At 42.5% G+C, this 23,316-nt stretch overlaps 1 protein-coding gene across 50 annotated transcripts in view; it reads right to left on the bottom strand.

The window, feature by feature from the left end:
• Positions 1-23,316, bottom strand: part of ADAMTS3 (ADAM metallopeptidase with thrombospondin type 1 motif 3) — a 100,855-nt gene that overhangs the window by 62,305 nt on the left and 15,234 nt on the right. For 5 of the 50 annotated variants that reach the window (XM_086890808.1, XM_086890811.1, XM_086890807.1 and 2 more), the window contains 9 exons: positions 18,336-18,418; positions 18,094-18,234; positions 15,432-15,666; positions 13,210-13,328; positions 9,539-9,625; positions 7,542-7,729; positions 2,996-3,113; positions 2,167-2,339; positions 303-476 (listed from right to left, as the gene is read on the bottom strand). The gene's annotated coding sequence lies outside the window, so the exon portion shown is untranslated. Of the gene's footprint in view, positions 1-297; positions 477-2,166; positions 2,340-2,995; positions 3,569-5,454; positions 5,568-7,541; positions 7,730-9,538; positions 9,626-13,209; positions 13,329-13,868; positions 14,221-15,431; positions 15,667-18,093; positions 18,235-18,335; positions 18,419-20,016; positions 20,133-22,284; positions 22,351-23,316 lie in introns of all 50 variants that reach the window. The other 45 variants (XM_086890828.1, XM_086890814.1, XM_086890816.1 and 42 more) reach the window with 30 other exon arrangements.

A 23,316-nucleotide genomic window follows, 5' to 3' on the forward strand; every position in this document is an offset into this window, starting at 1 on the left:
AAGGAATTAAAACAGGTGCTTTGTCTCTGCAAAGCAGCTTAAGCTCAAGTCCTGATACCACTTGCTGCTCTCAGATGGGGTCAGGGTCATTAAATATTTAAGCCAAAACGACAGTAAGTTGAGAGGAGAGAGCGGCAAGTTTAGCAGATAAACCCCTGCCTCCCCAGAGTCCCCTTCTCCACTGCCTCTCGAGGGGGCTCCAGCTGCTTTAAGAGCTCAACAGAACCACGAGGCACAATCCCAAATACTGCTTAAAAAAACAGAAGCTGAAATGAAAATGAGAACTGAGCTTCTGACCTTACCTAGGGTCATCTCAGCGCGTCACGGCCGGGGTTATTTCCAGGGCAGCATGGGAGAGCTTTCACTGCAGCAGCTTCAATAGGACTTTGCCTGTGGATTAATGGATGACTTTGGCTTCTCTTTCTTACCAGCCTTTACAATTCAGGAGAACACACAGAGGATTTCTTCTGCAGCAGCTGAGTAAAAAGACAAAAGTGAGCTAACCTCCTGACCTGCAAAATAACCTCGTGGAGAAATCCATTCAACAGAGCTGCTCGCTGTTCCTGGGAAAAGGAAAAGCAGAGGAAACAATACCTTGGATGCTGCCTAAGAGGGGAAACTACTACAGCAGTGTTTTTGCTCAGCTTCTAGGCAACTTTTAAGGAAAGTAGAAGCAGCAGGGACTTGCAATCCTATGCACCAAAGAAAGAGGAAAAGGGAGACCTTGTGGAGGTGGATCACGCACGTGTTTGGCTCCAGGTGTACAAATGTACCCAGAAATGCCAGTGGGGTTAAAGGAGGCTGCTCTGTGAGCTCCAGCTCCAGTGGGTGGCACTTGGCATTACCCAGGGCTGTGCACAGGGGCTGCAGCTCCAGGAAGCCCTGGGACAGCCAAAACCTCTGATCTGCATTTGAAAAAGGACTGCAATGCCACATGTGGTATTATTTTAGGATTTCATTTACATTCCAGCCTCTTTGCAACAAATTGCAGGATAATACCTGAAATTCCCCTCAAGTTCGTGGTGTAGTTACACATAGGTAAGCATGAATATGAATCCATGTGGGGAAATGCATATAAACGTATTCTTCTTTGTTGTCTCCTGCTTCTTTTCTCTTGGTTAGTCAAGATCATCACTGTTTATCATCTCAAACATGTTGTTATAAAGATTCATGATTAAAATCCATTTTAAAAGTTAAGCACTGAATTTCAAAGGTGAAGACAGCTTCTATTAAAATTCCTCACTATAACATGCGTGATCTATGTCCTAGCTCCCCCTTCTTTTGGGGGTTTTATAGTGCACTTCTGCTTTTGTGTGATAACTACATGAAGAAATGCTTCAAAAATACAGTTATTTGTCAATTTCTTTGGTTTGCATGCCTTGATCCAGACTGGATATTGAGTATTACTCGCCCCTGGCTCCAGGAGGTGCCGTACAGCTATCCCACCAACACAACATTTCACTTGGAAAACAATTAAAAACTGCAAAGCCTCTGATGACTAAGAAACCCTCAGGTTTCCTTCTGTCCAATACAGTTTCTAATAGGATACAAACTATCAAGACAAGTATAATTAAGGTATTTCAATCTCTCCTCCTTTCCATGTTATTTCCCAAATGAAATCATGGCACATTTTGCAAAGTCTAACCAGTAATACCATTTTTCCCTCTAAGCCACAGCCTCATCCATCAGGGCTATGACTTGCTAGGCTTGACCTGCAGTTCTTCCCAGCAGCTTCATTCAAGTTCAGTTTCAATTCAGAAAGCAACATCTAGAAGCAAGAGACAGCAGCTTTAAATTGTCTGGTCTCAGCAGCCTGTTCCCTTCTCGTGTTCTTATTTCTCCACCCTGCAGGGAAAAGCAGGAGGGGAGAATGGGAGGAAAGGCAAGGGCCCAAGTAGTAACGGAGCCTGATCCTTGCAGGTTCTTCTCAGATGCTTGCGAGCCCTCACTGGGACTTTTCCTTGCAAAGAGCCTTTTCCTTGAGCCCCAAGCTGTGTGCAAAGTCACCCATTTGTTGGGGCTGTGTGAATTTGGATTTGGCAGAGCTCAGCCAATGAACTCAGAAGTTATGGAGGAACAAGTGTGAGCCCAGGGGCCCAAGCGTTCTGCTGCTTTTAGTGACCTGAAGTCATCATGACCTAAGTATAATTCAAGCATAGTCCTTACCTGCATTTCTCAACTGCTCCAACCTTAATTTGGAGTCTCTGCTTTCCCACAGCCTTACTGCACCTTCCCCTCAGCCTCCCACTCTGTGCAGCTGGTTTTGACTTGAGGACAAGTTACAGGACAAGGCCCAAAACTCAAGTGTAGCATTCAGCCTCAAATGGGAAGTTCATCATCTGAGGAAATTCAAGCCAAGTTTAAAATATCAGTAACTGCTATCAGCTGTTTGCTTCATTCCCTGCCAGCATCATTCAGCTGGTTATCCCTTGTCAGAGCCTGAGGAAGAGTACCATGTCCTACAGTGAAATATCCATACAATTAGAATTTATCAACTTGGATTCTTATTGGCAAAGAACTGCATTTTTAAGAAAAAATATCTATTTCAATTTCAGAGGAAGAAAGGACTTAGCCTGTCACTATTCAGTGTAAAATAAAATAGCCCCCATTTAATGATTCTCCTCGAGTGCCACGTAGCATGAAACCTTTTTCTAGTCTCTTAATTTACTACTTGCTGCTTTGTGGAAGAGACACCTGATACCAGAGTCTTTTCACAGGCTTCGTTCTACACTCAGCTGAAACTCTAATTCAGCACAGGAGAAAGAGGGAATTCAAACCCTTCAGTCTTGTTTCTCCAACGTAACAGTGGCAGAGTGGACTTTGCTGAAGGGAATTGTCCAGCCTCAGCTACTGGAGCAGGTGCAGGGGAGCCAACCAGGGCAGTGCAGAAAAAAAGAACAAGAGGTAATGGAAAAAAGAAGCAAGAAGATAAGGACTATCAGCCAGCTGGGTAAGGGGAGGAGAATGTAGAAGACAGGTAAATGTGTCACTTCACCTGGCAGGAGGTGAGGCTGGGTGCTCAGCCAGGAAAAGGGATCCAAGTTGCCACTTCTGAGAGCTAGGCACTGCTACTTGGTGTGTCCTGTCATTCCACAGCAGAGCAGAGATCTTACCTGGAATCAGCACAGGAGCAGGTGATGTAAAACTTCCTTGGTGGACACCAAACAGCAAATCAAGAGCCTTTCAGTCATCCTCAAGAACCATACTGAATGAGGAAGTTCCCTGTGAAGGATGAAGCCATCCATAGGACAGTGTGTTTCTAATTGCCCTGCAGGAAATACAGGCACACACTCTCCATTTTCCTTAATAAAACCAAAATACTTCCTGAACTTTAGGCTCACACATTACAATTTGATTATTTAAACCTTCTCCTCAAAGCCTCCTAGGGAAAGATGAAAAAGCAATCATGTAGAATACTAAAACTTGACTGAAATCTCAGTAGCTTTTGGTCATTCTCAGGAATTTTTAGTTTGCTTTGGGCTGGCAACAGCATTTTCTGGTAACACCGCTTTTATCTTCTGCACTCCATCAACTCCTTGTCCTTTGCAGGTTTTACTGAATCTAACACCTTAAAGAAAAATACAATAAAAAGTGCAGAATTTTATCTGTTTTTCTTTACAGCTCCGTAAAGGTCTGTATTTTACGTGAATTAAACAGCAAAACCACTCATCAGCTCAGGTCATTTAAAGGGTTTTTAAGTATTGGAGCAAGTTTATAGGAAAGCTTTCCTATGCTGCAATCTGGCTCTAACTCCTGAGCTCAGGAATGGCATGTGGGGATGATTAAAAGTTACCTCTCCCCGTTGCCCGTGCCAGCAGTGAGCTGTCCCCTCTGATAAGGGGCAGAGTGGAAAGAAATCACTAACTCCTTAAAACCACCCCAGTGGGAGCTGCCAGAGGTCAGGAATCCCAGCCCTGCTGCTACTGAAGCCCTTCATTTACTGTCCAGTGTTCTATGTGTGAAGTGATTGAGTGGTTGCTCTGTTCTGCCTACTAGGTCACCTTTCTATATTTATCACAGCACCGTATAAAACACCACAGTGTACCTCCAGGATGGGAGGCTCCACATAAAATTAAACTCTACCTTAAATCTTCCTGAAAAAGCAGCCCACTCCCCAGTTCTGAAAAGAACTGCCTTTCCTCTCCCTGCTCAAAGATTTCAGTTTTTTTCCAGGCAAATACATCTGAAAGGCTCAAAGAAAGCTCCAAGGACGCGAAAGAAAACCAGCATTGAAAATACCCTGAAATATTCTGGGCTGACAATCACACTTGTACAATAAAATATTTGTCCTTTTTTGCCCAAAATCTCCTCTAAAACAGCTGGAGGATAAGAGGTGCCTTTATACTGAGTCAGTGGAAGCAAAGTGAGTCCCCTTGGTGGGTCAGCCCATTGCAGGTGACAGAGGCTGTGAACCACCTGGGCTTTGACTAACTCCTCTAGATGGTTCTAAGTGCTGACAGCACAGGATGCTTTATTCCTGTGGTTATTTATGCTCTAATATCATTCCCAGCCCATCCTCTTTGCATTTGTTTCATCCCAGCTTCCCCTGATGTGGCTGGCCTGAGCTGGGACTGCCCATCCTGCCTGAGCCAACAGCACAACACCAACCCACTGCTCTGCTCCAGGTTCCTTTTCCAAACACAAAGATGTTCAGATGAATCCCACTCCATCTATTCCAAAGCACTCACATTTTTGTACAGTGATACAGAAAAAGGAGAGATGCCTAGTATAAACTGGTGTAGCTCCTTAGAAGTCATGGGGATGCTACCAGGCACCAAGGGGTCGGTACATCCAAGAGACAAGAGGTTTTTAGCCTAAAATGCAGACTAATAAAGAGTATTGCTGCAGCAAGAAGAAACAAAAGGAACAGGCACCGAGTGAAAAGTAGGAAAGAAGACTCTTTAGACAGTTAAACAACACAGAGCCCAAGCCAATGCCTCTGGAAAATGTTCTACTGGTCTGTGAAAACCCTTATCAAAGGACCCTTGGCCTTCTTGGTCTGCCTGATAAGCTAAGCAACCTTTCACTTCTTATTTAAAAGAATCACAATTTAAAGCAGTCACAATACCACCCAAGCTTCATTATTTTGCCTGGGGGAAGCCTTTTTTCCCTTTCAGACATTCCAATTAACCTCTTTCCATACTGCTGCCAACACTAAAGTCAAAAGTTAGGGGAAAAAGGTCCATCTCTCACTTCCCAGATTTATCTAGGAATCAAGGGAGTGAAGATCTGGCACCACGGGCTGTGTCCCGAGGCTCTTCCTCTTTACTAATAACTAATATATTAATATCTAATATACTAATATCTAATAACTGCTACCATTTATTAGAAAACAATATGCAGGCCACTCAGATCTCTTGAAAATGGATTAAACTGACACTGAATGGTGGAAAATCACAAATAATCTTTTTTTATATATATAATGTACTGTAGAGAAAAGAGTTTTTAAATTACCTTTTTCTGTGTGTGTACATCCTTAATGTGTTTTTGCTGTCCAATTCTAACAAAACTTGGCCAACAGGTAGGGATCTCAAAGATGCAGTTTCCTTGCTAAGAAGACTTTGTTCCTGCAAATTTTCAAGCCTAAGAAGTAGGTTAAGGAGAAGACTATCCAAGTGGCCTGAAAGGAAAGTCGCAACACAGCCTCACAGAGGAAGAAAAAAATTCCTTTGAAATATATCAAGGAAACACATGGAGGAAATCTTCCATTATATAATTTAAGCCCTTATATTTTATTGCAGCAATGTCATCACATGCACAGGAACAGTCCCTAAGTGAAAACCACAAAGATTCAGTTTTGATTGCACAGGTACATGTTGAATAATAATTCTGAATTAAATGCCAAAAGGGCTCAGTGTGATGTGGCTAGACTAGATTATCCCTAAAATACTTGCCAGAAGGTTTCCTTAAGTCCTGTGCTACAGCAGAACACTTAAGCACGTGAAGAACCTGAAATATCTATAATCACATATAAGTGCTCTTATTTTTTAGCTTCCTGGGGGCTTCACAGGGAGATTTGTGTGCAAATCATTTGAATTCAAAGTGTAAAAGCAGAAAATGGGAAAAAATAATGCTTTAACAGTTAACCATTTTGAAAGACACTGCCTTAAAGATACAAAGGGTTTGAGATCCAACAAAATAAACAGAATTCAAGGCTTGTGCCCAGCATCTGACACCTGCCAGGTCTGAAAGGAGAGCGCTAGACCTGCAAACAACACTGATAAACCCAGGATCCACGAGGTTATGCAGGTGCTTCAGGACTGAACTACCTGCACTGAAAAGAAAAAGGCTCCTCTATCACCTTTCTAGATGAAGGAAAGCAAAACAAATACTAGTAACAACTTTTTTTTTGTTTTTTTCTTGTTTGTTTTTTTCTTAAGAAGTATCCCAGGAGCAAAAATATGGGAACAACGCCCACCAAAGCCTTACTGGTTTTATACCCTGTCCTAGAGATTTCCTAATTAGTCTGGGGCTCCAAACTCATCAGCTCCTTTTTAATAATGAGTTGGACATTCCTTCAGCTTCTTTTTTGAGTTTTAATACTGGTTAAAATTATTTCATAGCATTGAATTCAAATTTAGAGTTCCAATCTAGCAAGAAGGAGCAGAAAGAGAAATGAAATCTAAACTTGCATGTCCAGAAGTGACACATTTTGGTATTCAACAGCCTAAAGTCCTGAGAAAACACAGCTACCTTCCCAGAAAATTAGTTTTCACCACGTAAGAGCAAAGCTGGCTTGTCCTTTCTGCACCTGTACACACTAGAATACACTCTGCCCTTTCAAACAGGGTATAATCCCTGTGCTGGGTGAAGTCTGAGCTGGAAAAAGGGTTTTGCCACAAGAAACATGGTGCCAGGATAGTGACATGAAAATCCTGAGTTGAAAACACTGGTTTTGTGTGCAGTAGCTAAAGGCTGGGACTGAAGGAATCCTGGTAGGCCTGATTTTTGAAGAAGAAACTTTATAGTTTCCCATTTAAATGGATACAGAAAGACACTGGGCTGGTACTGTCTTCAAAATAAACACATAAAAATCAGAGCCTGACTTCATTATCCAATATTCCCTACCTCTCACCAAACTAAAGATGATTTCAAGTACATGATTTCAAGTGGGGAGGTGATGCAGCTGTTTCTGCCCATAGGGGCCATACAGGCACTCAATTATCAGGGCACAGAGAGAGGCTGGAACAGTGCCAATACAGCAGTAGCAAAGGCTGGAATTAGCTTGGAATTAGATAGGGATACTTGTCTAAAACTGGAAGAAGCAGACAGAAGGAAAAGAAATATCTTGCCCAAGTGTTACCTCAGGTTACTTATTTCAGTGAAGGAGGCAAGAACCCTGCAGTCAGAAGCCTGGCTCCCTCCTCAGTGCTGCAGTCCCAGATCAGTAACTCCCTCTCTCCCTGCTCCTCTCCCACCTTCTTCCTACTTGGCTCAGCAGCCCAAGTGTTCCAAGGATGACCTGCTGACATGCTTCCCACACCACAGGCTGGGAAACCACAGAGTGCCTGGATGCATGAGTGAGACACTGAGATTCTTACCTGCTGCCCTGTTCCTGTCTTGGCGTGACTTTCCTGCTGCAGCCGGTGCCAGCCACCACAGAGCCATTTCTTTGGAATTCACCACCCCAGGAGTCGTTCCTGCCATGGTGGGAATTGATGCTTGGCAGCACTTCAGTGCCTCTTGACTCACATGATGCTTTTGGCTCATTTTCCACCATCTCCTTGAGCTACAGAGGAAAGAAACAAATGGTTAAAGAGCAAAACCAGCTGTAAAAAATGACACTCAATGATGTAAGCTGTGAAATCCGTGTTCTAGGAAGAGGAAACATGCGTGTTTCCAGACATATAAAAGCTCTAGTACACGCAGCACAAGAGAGAAAATTAACTCATGTTCATCAGAAATCTACTTTGACAGCTCAAAGATATTTGGACTGACATTTAACCATTCATGGAGAAGGTCATAGGTGATTCCTCATCCTGTGAGCCCAGGTGATGTCTCTGCACAGGGCTGAGATGAGGCTGGATGAGAAGACGAGAGACAACCCTGCAAAATTTACAGGGAAAAGACAAAAATAAATAAGATGTAATTGGAAGAGCACAGAACTTAAGTTTCATCCAATGCTGGGCCGTTTGCATAACAGCCCAAATATCACTCCACATCTGTTTGGTTTTCCCATTCCTGTTCCTTTTATTCTTTTTTAAGAGAACAGTCGTTGGAAGTTCAGGGGCACAGGCTGCTGAATAAAAACAAATGACATCCAGGTCAAGTTACACTTCCAGAAACACACGGGGAGCTCACCTCTCTGCAGCTACTGCCAATGGATTGGCAGTGCAGGTCTGGGAAGAACAGAGCCATCACCAGCTCTGTCACTGGCTCACATCTCATTTATGCAGCATCACACCATCCAAAGGTAAGCGACCCCAAAGGGTATCAACATTCCCAAAGCCATCTAATGCCTGTGGAAACTCAAGAGTCAGGGGACTTCTGATGCATCCTTGTTCCTTCTGACACCAGAGCTGGCAGCAGGGATGAGGGGAACAGTGACATAGGGGACATCATTGCACAACTCTGCAGAGGAAAACTGCTTCTTCCCAACTGAAACCACTGGAGGAAAATCTCTTAAATCTTGCACGTGTTTCAGAAGAATAATTTCTTTGAGGAAGTGGCCTTCAAATAAAACATGGACTTACACAAACTGAAATCATCCAGCATTCCATGCAGCACATTTGACTTAACAATGAGTCAACAGCCCCGGGGCATCTTGGAGGTGCTGGGAAAGACATGGACTTGCATTTGCAAAGGCCCTTTGCAATTCCTTCCCAGATTTCATCTGTTACCATCCCACCCTGCTCTCCTGGCCATCCTGTTGTGACCTGGCCATCTCCTGTTCACAGTGGAGCCCACAGGCAGGGTGACCAAAGAGCTCAGCACACAGAAAATACTGCTCCTAAACCCTCCAGAGTTCTTTTCCTGCTCATCCTAACAAATCCAGATGTTGCTCTGGGAGTCGAGCCTGGCTGTGCACAGCAGCTCTCTGTTACTGTTTTAGCTGCGGTTCACTGTTTGGAATTGGGAAGAGATCACTGAGGAATGCAGCTCAAACCAAGACTCTGCATTTTAAGTGGATGTCTTGGTTTGGAAAGGAAAGCTTCAGGAAAGAAGGCAAGGCACAGAAGGGTGAAGAACATCTCTGAGGGCTGCATGGATGAGACTGCAGGAAGGAGCAGCACAGCTGAAAACAGCCAAAACAGAGTCAATAGGAAACCTCTTTGAGCTGTTTGAAATTGTGGTCTGGTCCTGGAGCCAGTGGATAAACCCGAGGGCTGAGAATGCATCATCCAAACGCTGACCCCGGCTAGCTATAATTTTCTGAACAATGCAAATTGGAAGAAGATTTAATCTCAGATAGTTTTGCTTGAGATGGGGATTCATGGCACATTACATATCTATAATGAGAGGGCTTTGCTTTCTCAAAGGCAAACAATTATCAGCTTCAAGCAGCTTTTGCACTGAGAAATGCTTGTATTTAACTCACTTGACAGCTGCTGCGTTCAGTCACAGCAAGACATTATTACATTCATCTGCACCTCTGCTCCTCCCTGTACATCACTTGATTCAATCCCTTCCAGAGAAAAAATGAAATAATAAAATATTATTAAATAAAATAAAATTTAAAAAAAAATAATGCTATCATTATTATAGCTACTGGGCATGAACAATATTGTGTACTAGTAAAAACTGCACAGCAAAAGGAACACAACTGAGGGAGAGTCCTGCAAAAAAGTTCTCCTACCTGATCCCAGATTCAGACCCAGCATCTGGCTAATGCACAGGAATCTTTATGTAGCTACCAGTGCTGTTTTCTTCAGGAAGGACTGAGTACACAGATATCCTCAGCTGGCATGGGTGGAATTAAAGAGAAAACCTGTATTGATTTATACCTTAGGAAGAGCTGGAGGTTCCCAGAAGACTCCAGCAACTAAAAGGTGAAAATGACTTCTAAGATGGGCACTCCTCAAGTAGCTACCCAAGGAGAAAAAACAAAGCAGCAGCAAGGAAGAAGGATATTCTGCACAGAAGGAGCAAAGCAAGAAGTAAACCACAGCTTCCTAATTTTGAAAATAAGAGATGAGGTTTCCATGTTCAATCTAGATCTGGAAAATTGCTCTATCCAGCAATCCTACATGGCAAGTCATTTGAACTTGCAAGTGGGTGCCTGGTTTCAAAAGGATTAGTTACCTTTCCAGCTTTACATCCAGCTCTTTGCAGGTCTCAGGATCACAGTAACTCACCAGCTGGATGCCATCAGCACGTGCAGTACGTAAAACAGCATAAAGCAGAGGGGCAAAAAACCTACTTCATTTTGTAGGGAAGGAGGTGCCAGAAGACTTACACATCTGGAAGCATCAGGAATCACTTCCAGGGCACCATTCCAGCCCCATATGAGTGCTGCCAGTGACACATCACCATTTCAAACTGCTCGTCGGTGTCAGGAGGATGGAAAAATAACCGGAGGTGAGGTTTACACGTCACACTGTAACAACCCCTTCTCATTTTGAGGGGGAACCAACAGCAAAGAGCATCTGAGAACAGCAGCTTTCAGCAAGATGAAGAAAGGGACTGGTTTGATTCACAGCTGGATAACTTACGGCCACATCTGGCGATACAAGGCCAGGGAATTTGATGGGGAAGGAAATGCCACTTGATGCTTTTACAATTAAAGCAGACAATGCAGAGGTGGCTTACACCAAGTGACTATTTCTTCTTGGCAACATTCACCTAAAACCCTGGGCCAGGAACAGTGAGGAGACTACATTCAAAATGGCAGTCCTGATTGCTTTGGACCTCCATTTCCTTGCTCTCCATCCTCCTGAAAGGCTCACACAGCTTTGAATTCTAATTCCCATTGCTCACCTGTAGGAAATGATTACAGGAAGAAAAGCAAGTCTTTTCTGTCAGCAACCATAATGAGAATTTTTATCTAAAAATATCTTACACATGCTCAGCAAAGCCAGAACAGTTTCTGCTGTTAGTTAAGTGTTTTATTTAAATTATATTCTGAATGTACAGCTGGCAGAGACAGCACTTGGCTGCTCTCTGTCCCGGTTACAAGGCAAGGAAAGCCAGACTGACACGGGTCCTTAAATTCTGGCAGGTTTTGGGAAAACTCCAGATGCACTGAAGCACTTTGAGCTGCTAGGACAGAATTCATGCTTCTCATTAGGATAATTCACTCTAATAGGCCTCTGAAGGCTTTCCATTTTTGGCAATGTTCTTTTAATGAGGCTCAAGTTGGATCTGTATATCTTACATTGTAAAATACATTTAAATAAACACCCCATACAGAAATCTTGGTGCTCTTCAGAAAAAATGAGTTAAAACAACCAGCTGAAAAACCTGAACTAATACAATAAAAATGGGAACAACCTCAGATGAAAGAGAAATGTTGTCCTGAGGAAGGTTCCTCTTACATCCTGGCAAAGTATCATCCATTTCAGCTGGATGTTCCTGCTGGGATGACACAGAGCTGTGCTGGGATGATGTAACTGTGGATTTTACTCTGGATGTATTAAGAATAATTGCTCACTCTGAGATCTACACAGAAGACCTGTGCCGCTGCTCTCACACAGAAGATCTCACCATCTTGAGGAAAGCAAGGGAAAGCTGCAAGATTCAAGGCTGAAAATACAGCACTGAAAATCATTCCAGTATTAACACCTGAATTTTCCTACTTCCCTAGGAAGGGAGTGCAAAAGCAGAGAATGGCAAGGGAAACAGAAATAGCAAAGCAGAGACTGAAATATGAAGAAGGCAGAGATACTTACTTAGAAGTTAAGACTGAATACAAAATGAAAAGAAAAATCCATAGAAAAATAAAATAAGGAGAGAGGCAGCTGGTATTTCCCAAAGTTCTCCCACTGAAATTATATAAAAGGGAATATATTCAAATGTCTGAACAGCCCCTAGGGCTGGGATTTCCTTCACTCTGACTTCATTTCCCTCAAACAAAGGTATTATCTCAGCAACTCCACACCAAAATAAAATAGAGAACCAATTTAAGTGCTCCTGTACCATGATGAAGAAATATGAGATATGAGATACCTCTCTCAGAGCCTACGTGGGGCAATATCAAACTACTGAAGGTTGGACTAAAAATGGCAATAGTGAACTTTCCTCACTCCCATGAAATTGGAAAAGGCTTGCTTGCCCTTAGAGATGTATTAAATTGTGTTTAGCTGCCACTTCCCCAGTGTCAATGGACAATTTAATGCAAAATTCATACCTCGCACAGACACACAGATCAGCCTGATGGCCCCAGTGCAGCAAACTCCAGTAAATTCTGGCCAGTTCTGGATTTTTTTCAAATCCACTCACCTTCTCCACATCCACTGAGCTAAGTTTAACCACAAATGCATTGCCAAATGAGTGTTCCAAAGGCAGACAGCAGCATCAACACACGCTGCACTCGAGGCTGAGGTGGGGCAGAGCTGCTGAGGCAGCTTCGCTGCTCCTGCCTCTTCCTTTCCACCAGACACAGCCACTGATCTCCTTTCTGGTGACAGCTATGACTTTTGCTCTTAGCTTAAAAGAGAAGTTGTCCTTCCCCATTCCAGTCCTGTCCCCCCAGCATCAGGTCAGAACAAAGGGAAGAAGAGGTAACAGTCCCGAAAATTTCTTCTTTTCCTAAAGAAGGCACAGACAGAAAATGGATGTTTTCTGCTGGGGAAGGACACGAGACAGTCCAGAGTGGTCTTTGCAAGGACTGGGGATGGAAAGGGATGCAGACTAAAGTGCTCTTACAGCCTCACATGACATAAACATTCTGCAAGGTAACATGGAAAGGGGTTTCTGTCCCAAGGTAACTCATCTCTGTGCCTCTCCTACAGGCATCACATATCCCAGCCGTAATTCCCATCCCACTAATAACACCAAGTCGCTGATATTCTGAAGTTTGTAGCCTTGATTAACATAAACTCTCAATTTGCCAAGCTGGCTCGCAGAACTGATTTTCCCAGTCCTCTTCTCATGTTGGCTGCTGGTGAAATGGAGCAGTACAAACTCCAGACAAAGAATGCACCCACCCTTCACCCACACACCGCACAAGCAACCAAGGCATTCCCCAAAGAGGAGTCTGACCTGTCCCCCACATCACAGTGCTACAGACATGGCCAGTAACCACCCAAAAATCCCATGAGAAACCCTAACCTCAGCATTTCCTTTCATTACATGGTGCTGAAGTCAGCTCCTCAACATCCCACAGATGTTCAGTCAGCATCTGTTCAAAGCCCCTTGTAGGTTCTCAGGTATGTCTTTATTCTCATCACCTGTGAAAGGATGAAAGCACCAAAAAGGAAGCATTTGATCACTTTATCACTTGCATGCCAATTATTTATCCTTCCCAGATTAGGCAGGCAAACTCAAGTTTATCCTTTCCTTCACTCCTCTCCCTTGGTGTTGGAATCCTGCAGCCCAGGAACACAAAACAGCAGTGGCCTCTTCAGGTCTCACTAATTTTTTGATTTTCTAACTAATTTTGTCACTCTTGGGCCCCTTGGTCACACCCTAGGGCTGAATTTGGACTTCAGCTGCAGCAACCACCAGAGCCTGGGTAGGCTGGGCATCAAAACTCAGCCAGGGACGGAGACAGGGAAATATTATTTCTCTATTAATATGTTAATGACTCTGTCCTGATTGCTGTGAGCACCAAATGATTTCCCTCCCAGTCTGAGAGATGGAAGAGAACTGACACGTTCATTTTTCTGGACAATAATGCTGTCATCAGCCTTAAATTTGGGCTGCTTCTGAAGGGAGTTATTACTCTGTAAAAATGGAGCACAGTGCTGCTGCTGCTCTCTGTTAATTACCATCAGTTGGTTTCTGAAAAAATGCCATGCCATAAATGTAGCTAAAACGGTGGTTTTCTGAGGCTTCCCTTCAGAATCCATCAGTTTAATCAAGGCACAGGCAGGAAGGCTGAGGAAGAGCCTGTGGGGAGCTGATCACTTGGGACAGCGCCAAAATCTTCATCAGTTGCAGCAGCTTAAAATTAGAACTTTCCAATTTCAAGGAAGGCTTTATGATACTCTGAGATGTAGTGCTCCTTACTGGAATTCCTCTTCCCAAGAGGCTAAAGGCTGCCTGGTACTTTTTTTTAATATCACTGTTGGCTTTTAATCCTGCTTCTATGAAGGGCAAAACTCTGACGGATTTCTAACACTGAAGACAGAGATAAAACAAGAAATAACAGTGAACAAATAATGTGCTGAGCATTTAAAGAAAAAACAGAGATTACTCACTCTGACTTATTCTGATATAAGAGATAGAACTTGCTACAATAACTGGTAAGATTGTTCACCACTGGCATCACCTGAGCCAAGAAATAACCTTTATCCTTAATGGACTTAATTAAAAGAATTACGTTGATTGATTTTTAAACCATTTCTCTAATCAGCGGATTAATTCTGTTACAGTTTATTTCAGGTTTTATGATGATGACTCAAAATGCCCTCATTTGTGATTTGGGAAGAATTTAGAATAGGCAATGAGTTTAAGTACAGTAAAAACAAATAAAATATATTGTAAGAAAGAGCAAAGCAGGCCACAGGGACACCTACAGCAGTTTTCCCTATGACTTTTGTAGAGAAATGCTATTAAAATTGATAACTGATCACACACTACGTGTGTACACTGCCTTTTAATGACTGAGCACATTTTAACAGAAATGCAGTGACCTGCTGGGATACAAACCAAACCTATGGCTGCTGTCTGTGGGCCAGGTAAATTCAAACCATGTCACAAGGCCTCTTCTACATTTTATTACTTCTTTTTTTCAAATCCCAGCTTTCTTTAAGAGAAAAATCCTTTGCACATCTCCCAGGTACAGCTCGCCTTGGTGTAAGAAATGTGCTGTGACACTAAGCTGGTGCAAATCAAGGCAAATTCACTGATTAATGGAGCCATGCTATTTAATATTATTTATCTTATTGTTTCTTTGATCTGAGAAGAAATTATTTGGGCTCTTGTTTTAGGTCTGTTACAACCTCATTTTCACAATAATGTAAGAACCCAATATTTCCAGTTCTGGCATTATGTGTTTTAAGATGGCATTCCTCCAGCTTTTTTTCCACTTTGCCTGTTACAAGGCCATGACTGAACTAACACCACAGAGGAGAGTCCAAGAATTACTGCTGAAATACACTGTGACTTCAGCACTGGCTAAGATTCCGCATGGGTGCTTGGAATAAATCACTCTTGGCAGCTCCTGTAGTATTTGCTGCTGTTCCCAACATCTCCATCCCTGGGCTGGTGTAATTAGGGGGCACACAAGTGGCTTAAGCTCCTACAAGTGACTGCAAATGCTTCATTTAAAGATCAGCCTCGGACTTGGAAAAAAAACCCCAAAACCAACAATTACAAAGACCTTTTACCTTGACTTTCACCTGGACTGACAGGTGACGGTCTCCAAGTGGAATTACCATTCCTCACTGCGTCTCTCTCTTTCTTTGTGTGTACTTACACTCAACCACTTCCCTCATCTACAGGAAGAACATCAAGGAGTCCCTTTCCTGTGATCCTGTTAGGGTTGTTCAGCTGTCACTTCCTCACAAGTCTTTCCAAGGAATGAGAGGGCACAGAAAGCAGGCCCTCCAGGAGAAGATTTCTCTGCAAAGAGAAATCTGCTTCAGTTGCTCCAAGGACTCCACAGAGGTCTCATGAGAGGTGGAATAAACCTGGAGATTCCCAAGATTTCTAGGGGGCTGCTACTCTTACAGGAGGAATGCAGTATGTCAGGAGTTTTATCCCACAAAACAGGAGCCAGAAGTGCCTGACTCATCACAAAACAGGCTTTACCATAAAAAACCATGAGTAAGTGAGGAGACTTTTTCTGGGAGTCTGCATTTCTTCCCATCCTGTCAGACAGCTGAGTTAGGACTTTAGGAATAATGCTGCAATTAATTTCACCACAAAAAGAGAAGACAATAATTACCTGATTATTCCAGTAATGTATGCAAGGGTGACTATTAGATCTTTTAAATCCAAGCTCTCAAACCTTGACTAGCTTCAGGTGGATTTTTGAGAAGCAGCAACTTTTCATCTCATCCCAGTCAGACCCTTATTCTGATCCCAAACCCAATCTCTATGTTATGCTTATAAACACCGTTTCTTGAGGCAGCAGCCTGAAGATCTCTATGTGATAAATCATCTTCCTCTGCAAAGCTGCTGTTTTTCACCTTCTCACCCATTCTGCAGCTTTCTTGCAGCTACTTCTGGATCTGGATTTGATTTTAAGAGCATTTGAAAGAGTACATTAATTAAATTGCATTATTAATAACTTCACAGCTTTTACAATATCTCCTTGTTTCTAAATTAGCATTATGGAAACATAAAAAAAAAAACCTTCATAAGAAAACCCCAAACATTAATTTTAACAGTGATTGGCTTTTGATATCTCTTCTTAAAAAAGCCTTTGATTGATTGGCCATTAAAATATCCACCCTTAAGGTTTCTACTTGTAACTGACAAAACTGAAGACAGGGTGAGAAGATGCATCTAAACTCCTTTTAAAAATTAAAGAAAATATTTAACAATTCCTAATATCCATCTTGGTACACTATAGATCATTTTCCTTTTGTTTGTACTGACAAGTAATTTATGCTGAAAGCTCAGAATGAAGTAAAGGTTTATCCAGGTAAAATTAATTTAAGTTTTTAAAGTTTTTTAAGAAAAGAACAAACCAAAAACGAAGTGTCCAAGCAAGAAGGGGATTTGCAGGGTGTCCAGTGTCAGTCTAACACTGATCCTGCTGACTCCAAGCACAGAAACATGAGGCTGAGGGGGAATGCTTTGGAAATCCCACCACAGCATACAAATTTTGTGGGAGAAACATGTAACGGATGTCTGTCAAAATCAAAATGAAAAAATGCATTCTGCATTTCAAGGCTTGAAGGAAAGAGCTTTTATGGGCTGCAAATAAGCAAATAGAAAGTAAATTTGGCTAAGCAAATTGGAGGGAGGGGTGGATTTTTGTTTGTTTGTAACTGGCATGGTTTTTTCAATGAAGGAATCTGGAGAATATTAACAGTTATGCCTAAGTCTATGCTGGAAGCATTTTTGTTATTTTAGAGCCAATAACAGCCTCTTGCCAAAACCTGTAAACTGCTTTTTAAAATAGGAAAAGAAAAAAAAAAAGCACCTTTGAAATGGAATTCTCATGGCAGGCGATCATCAGCTCCAATTAGTCCCTGGCAGAGGAATCTGAGCAAGAGTGATAGACTCGGTGCATCCAAAAATGCTTAGTCTAGACTAAACCTCGCTGGAATTCTCTGCAGACCAGACCTCAGCCCTCTGGATCCCTGACAGCCATCTCTATTGGCCACAAACAACAGCACAGTGTGGATCCTGCTCCAGGCTTCCCTCCCACCTCTCCTTATCTAGTCCCAGAGCTATTCCCCCTCACAAATCCACAGGCACTCAGGTAAAAAGCTGTTGATGGCTATCTGAAGCCCAGTTAATAAATGTAGGTAATGCTCTCCCCACACCCCTAATCATCAGTACAGTGAGCATGTGAGCCAAACCCAAAATAATAAACCCAGACAAACATGTTCATCTGCCTGACAGCAGCCAGAAGCCACTGTTGCCAAAGAGAAAAGAGCCTGGAGCTGGCTCTTTCTAAAATGTTGTCAGCACAATTAATTCTGAAACACGCTCTGCAAATGTGGAACGTGGCCCATCTGTCACGGCTCCTCGCGTGTATTTAATGATTAACGAGAGGTAGGAGTATCAACTCAGTGTTTCATCTCCAAACCCAGCCTCCCTGTGCAGAGGATTCAGCTCCTAGTTAAGGACCTAATCCTTTCCCAAACTCATTCCTAAGTGGCATCTTCAACAGAAAAGAAAGTCACCAGCTAACTCCTGGGGTGTCACCAGCCCCGTCACAAGCACCATCACAATGAAGTAAGGCTGCAGTATTATTTTTCTTTCTTTATCCTGGCAATTTGCCATTGGCATTAGCTGAGATAATCTGGTACTTCCCTGGAATCCACCCCTTCAGCCAAGCAAAAAATGTGATGATATGTCAAGTGTGAATACCTGGCAGCCTTTTTTTTACACAAATTGCTTGAATGGCAATTCAGAGCCAGCTCCAAGTTTTCCAGCACCTTTTCTCATGTCTCCAAGTCCAATTCAATGATCACCACACACTGGAGAAGTTCAGTTGACTCAGGTCCAGGCCTGAAATCCAAGAACAGACACATATAGATCAACCTATAGACAGAGCCAGAGGAACTGAGGGGTCTGAGACTTGGCTTATCCACACAGAGACAAGCTGTTACCTCCAGCTCTCGTTTTTAATTGTCCAGGAGTTGAAATATCATTTTTTCCTTTCAGTTCCATCAGCAGCTTGGTCTGCTAAAGCCTGAGGAAGAAATAATACACAAGGACACACAAGTTTACAAGAACCATCTCTCAAATCTGTGGCAACTTTGATAAGAGCAGTAATAGATCAGTACTGAATTTTGGGAATTTTATCCTTCATGAGGTAAAATAATTTTCACTGGATGCACATCAATCATTGTACTTGTGCTCACACCAAACCATGAACTCACCCTGTGATAACTTCCCAAGATTAGACACTAAAGAGCTTAGATAATTACATGTATAAAACAAAAGTAATATATAAATAAAACAAGCCCTGAATTCCATTTCAGCATTTTGACAGATGCAGCTATTTCACTTATGGGATGCACTTATCTGCTCCCATTAAAAGGTGTCAGCAGGTGGACACAAGAATCCTGGTTAATCAAGGAGCCACATCTAATTACAGTATCACAGCAGCCACCCCTCAGTATCTCCAGAGAAGCCAGAACAGATGTTTAAAGGGATTCCCCTGGGATTTAACAGTCCTTGAGAGAAAAAATAAAAGTACATCTTGAAGCAATCAGGCAAGGGATTGTAAATTCTAATTTCAAGAAAAACCATTGGCAAATTAAGTCTATTAGCTAAACAAACTTTCCTAAGGAAACAAGGCCTAGTTTTCTTAGGCTCCTCATGCTTATCCACTTGTCCTGAGCCAGGACAGCTTCCATAGGCAGCTGCTCTCATGTCTTTTGGGACAGACTCTGCCTTCTTTTTTGTACTGGTGCTGTGCCCCCGGCTCTGCTCACACCTACCCCCTCAGAGAACATGTTGTTCTAGAAATAATGCAGGTTCAGAGGGACCTTTGCAGCCTGCCACATGAACAATGAATTTAGAATTATTCAGCACTGCTCCTGTATCAGCTTAAAAAGAGGGATAAAAGAGATCTTGTGTGAATCAAAGCCCTCCAAGCTTACTCTACCAGAACAGACTCTGAGGACATATATAAAGTTCAAATGAATTAAGAACTGGAGTTTATATTCTCCAGAAAAACCAAACTAAAATTAAAAAAAAGCCCCTTTGAACACTGAATGAAGGCAGGAAACCAGGAAGGCTACTCCTCTTCTGCTTCCACAGCTGTTAAAACCAGGAGTTGTTAGAAACCTTGCTCACCAGCAATTTCCAGATTCATGATTTCTCACTGAATAAATTTAATCCTGAGTCAATTCCTAAACTGTAGCTTGATAAAATATCTGTAACAAACATAAAACGGCTTAAAATCTGCCATAAGCCTTAGAATTACATTTTCCATGGAGCAGCTGGAATGTCCAGGCCAGCATGAACATACTTTCTTGTGGAGTGTCTGTAAATTGGATTAAAGATAAGCTAACACTGGCCACACATCATTCAACAGGTTCTGGGATTTGCTGTATCTCTGCAGCAAAATCCAGGCCACTGCAGAAGGGATGGGCCTTGGCAGTTTCTCTTTGAATCCCTGTACATAACAGCTATCTTTCCATGTGGAACACGGTGTTTTAAAAATGGAAGAGCAGGAACCAGGTTTTTCCTACAGTCCTGCCACAGGTGGGGTCCCGCTCACCATCAGACCTCCCACATTCCCGTCCTATCTGCATTCAGACGTCAACAGGAACAACTTACTCTCATATTCCAATCATACTTCCAAAAGCAGACAAAGGGACTGACTCACTGCCCTCTTCATCCAGTACAGAAACATTCTTGCTGTAAGGTTTGGTTGAAGGCCAGTGTTTATAGACCTTAAAACAACAACAAAGCCATTATCTGACTCCAGCCATAGGAACATCCTGAATGCTAACACAGTGAAAAGGGCCATCCTAATAGCATTAACATCTGCTCTTTATGAGGTGACATTCTTGTGCCAGCAGTGCACAACATGGGTGAAATGCCATGGCAATGCCACTAGTTTCATGCTTAAAGTCCCAAAGTCCAAGCAAACCCATGCCTCAAGCTCTTTCTGACTTGGAGCATCACGGTCCAGCAGAAGGTGTCCCTCCCTGCCCATGGCAGGGTTTTGGGATGAGGCAGGCTCTAAGATCCCTCCCACCCCAAAGGATTTTAGGATTCTGTGATGTCTTGCAGTCTGGCTCTAAGCAAACCCAGCAGCAGCTCCTACAGATGTGAAACATCAATCCCTGCTTTGCTGCTGCTGTCCTGGACCAGGCACAAATCCATCAGAGGATCCATCAGGGCACTGCAAGCTGTATGGAGGAACCATCGTTCCTGACCATGCCCCATCTCCTTTCAGCAGGCTCTGGATAGGTTTTCTTCCCAAAATGAAGATTCCAGCCAACAGGGATAATCACTCACATGGCACACCTATGGAAACCTGAGACATGGTCCCTCCAAAGAGCGGTGCCACTCTCCAGACTGGGGATAAACATCCCCAGAAGCAGAAGCCTTAATGGCATTTTTTATATTAAAGTATAGCTTCGTTTCCTCTGTGCTACTTAATTCTGTTCTGTGCTTATAGGGTTCCTCAGCAGGGAAGAGGTCAAAGAAAATGAGAATTCATTCGGGGAGTCGTTTCATTCTCACAGAGTGTTTTACAGAGTGGGATGGAAAAAGATGGAAATGGATATCCCCAGAGGACAGTGATGTAATACTCTTGCATGCACTGATGAGTATCTCAAGAATACAATCCTTAGCAGGAAATACTAATTTTTCACTGGCTAAACTCAAGTGGTTACTCTTTTGAGGACTATGAGATTCATAATTCAGAATGAGATTTCTTTCGTGCTCATTTTTTTTCTTCTTCTTTTAAAGTGAAAAAATGCAAAATAAATACTTAATATCTGTTGGACTCAATAAGCTCACGATTTGCAGGATTTCCCATGTTCACCAGCACATTTCTGAATCTCTCACTCCATACTAGCCCTGGCAGAACTGCCATGTCCTGCCTTTGAGCTAGCTCAGGGTGCTCACAGACCTTTACTGCAGCATTGATGACTGTCTGGGCCCTCACTGAAGAGGACAAGAATTAAAAAAAAACATTTATTTCCTAAGAAAAATGTATTTCACACAGAGGGAACTTAGGATGTGGATTCCCTGTAGAAGGTGGACTTAATTTACAACATGGCAGTTCAGATGAAATAACCAGGATTCTCTATATTCCTGTGTGGCAAGGAGTGAGAAAAATGGCTAATCAAATTTAGAGTCAAGAACTGAACTCTCAAAGCTCTGATATATTTTTGTAAAATTAGCGTAAAAATTAGGCACTATTAAATCACTCATTTCTTAGACATATGTGGGCATAATAAACTACAATTTTTCTTTCTTCCTGTGACTAACTTCAAAAGACTCGAGCAAACAAGGGGCTCAGAGCAGGACCTGCCCTGCCAGGTGAGGTTCTGCAGGGATTCCCCAGGCAGCAGCACAACATAAATCCTTGGTTTGTCTGGATGCAGCTCTTCAAGGGGCATTTCAAGCAATGTCTTCTGATCTCAGAGCAAGAGAACAGTCAGATATAAATTGGTCTGATTTACTGTTAAGAGTTGCTGGCATACAAAAAAAATAAAATAAAAATGCTAGCACACCTGTAGAGCCACTCACATCCCTAAAACTGGGACATTGCAAGTCGTGGTGCTCCCTTCTAAAGCCAAAAGGTCGGCAAATATAAAAAGCTTCACTGTACAGATGGACTAAGGGAGATTGGAGAAGTCCACAAGTTCAGCCAATTCTCCTCAGGTCTGCTAGCCATGCCTCCACACTGCTGCCCCTTCCCAGAAACTCCAGAGAGTGGTCATGGAAGGAGAAGACCACCTCACACACCAGAAGAAGGGCCCTCCTTCTGTTTCTCCTGATAATTCTGTAAGGAAGCAGCCAACACATCATATCCCATTCCTGGAGGGCTTTCCTCCCTCCAGTTGTGAGATCCATCACCACTCTTACCTCTGTCAACAAAACAGCAGATCTAAAAGGATTATCACAACGTTGCCTTTCTTTCAAAGTCTTCTCCTAAAAATGGGGAGGGAATGGACATTTTTTGGGAATGCCAGTCACTTCTGAGAAAAAGGAATTCCTCCCTGAAAATGTGCACTCAGACTTTGATGCAATCCAAGTGATTAAACATCCACAGCTCCTTAGTGCCCCTGGAAAATGGACAGGTCTACACTTCCTGCCAGAATTCTTTTCCTTAGAGCTTGGTAGGAAGAAACTCAAATCCAGGAAAATGGATCAGTATTACATTTCTGAATACAGTCCCAGAAATTCTGAAATCTCTACTGAAATATCAAAAATTAATAATTTTTTTGTGGTTTTTACAAAAAAAAATAAATCTTAATTTATAATAGATAAATTCATGTAGAGATAGTACTAAAAACAACAAAATTTCTCCATCCAAAAAAATAGAAAAAACAATTGTTGCTCTTAACTGAAAAAACCAAATTATTTAAAACCAGATGACATGCTTTTAAACAACTTTGAGAGTCGTGGCTTTTTGTCCCTACAAGCCTCTGACATGGGAGGTTTGCCTGTGGTGTGAGTCCCTGCAAGTCAGATTTAGCTGCAAGAAATCCGTGGAGGTTGGTTGCTTATCTCAGATTGTCCAGACTGCAATGGCCTGGAAACACACAGAGCAGTTCTGCAAGATCAGATTTTTCAGATGAAAATCCCGGTACTGACTGTGTTTCATGTTGGCAGGAAATCTCTCCAGCACAGATTCTTTCATACTGGTTTAATCGTTTGAGTTTCAGCTGAAATCTGGAATTTTGAAAGGGTACTGCAGAATTGAAAATTCTGCTTGCAAATGAGAGCACACCCTCAGATTTGGGTGTGATCTGAGCGGTGACAAAAAACATACAAAACTCGTCTACTTCCCAGAATTTTTTCCTGTCACTTCACTTCCAAGCTCTGCTTCAGGATTGAGGAATTTATCTTAACACTGTGATGCCATTTTGCACCATAAATACTGGAAATATTTCA

Source organism: Cyanistes caeruleus, chromosome 5, assembly GCF_971803275.1.
Source record: "Cyanistes caeruleus chromosome 5, bCyaCae1.hap1.1, whole genome shotgun sequence".
NCBI lineage: Eukaryota > Metazoa > Chordata > Aves > Passeriformes > Paridae > Cyanistes > Cyanistes caeruleus.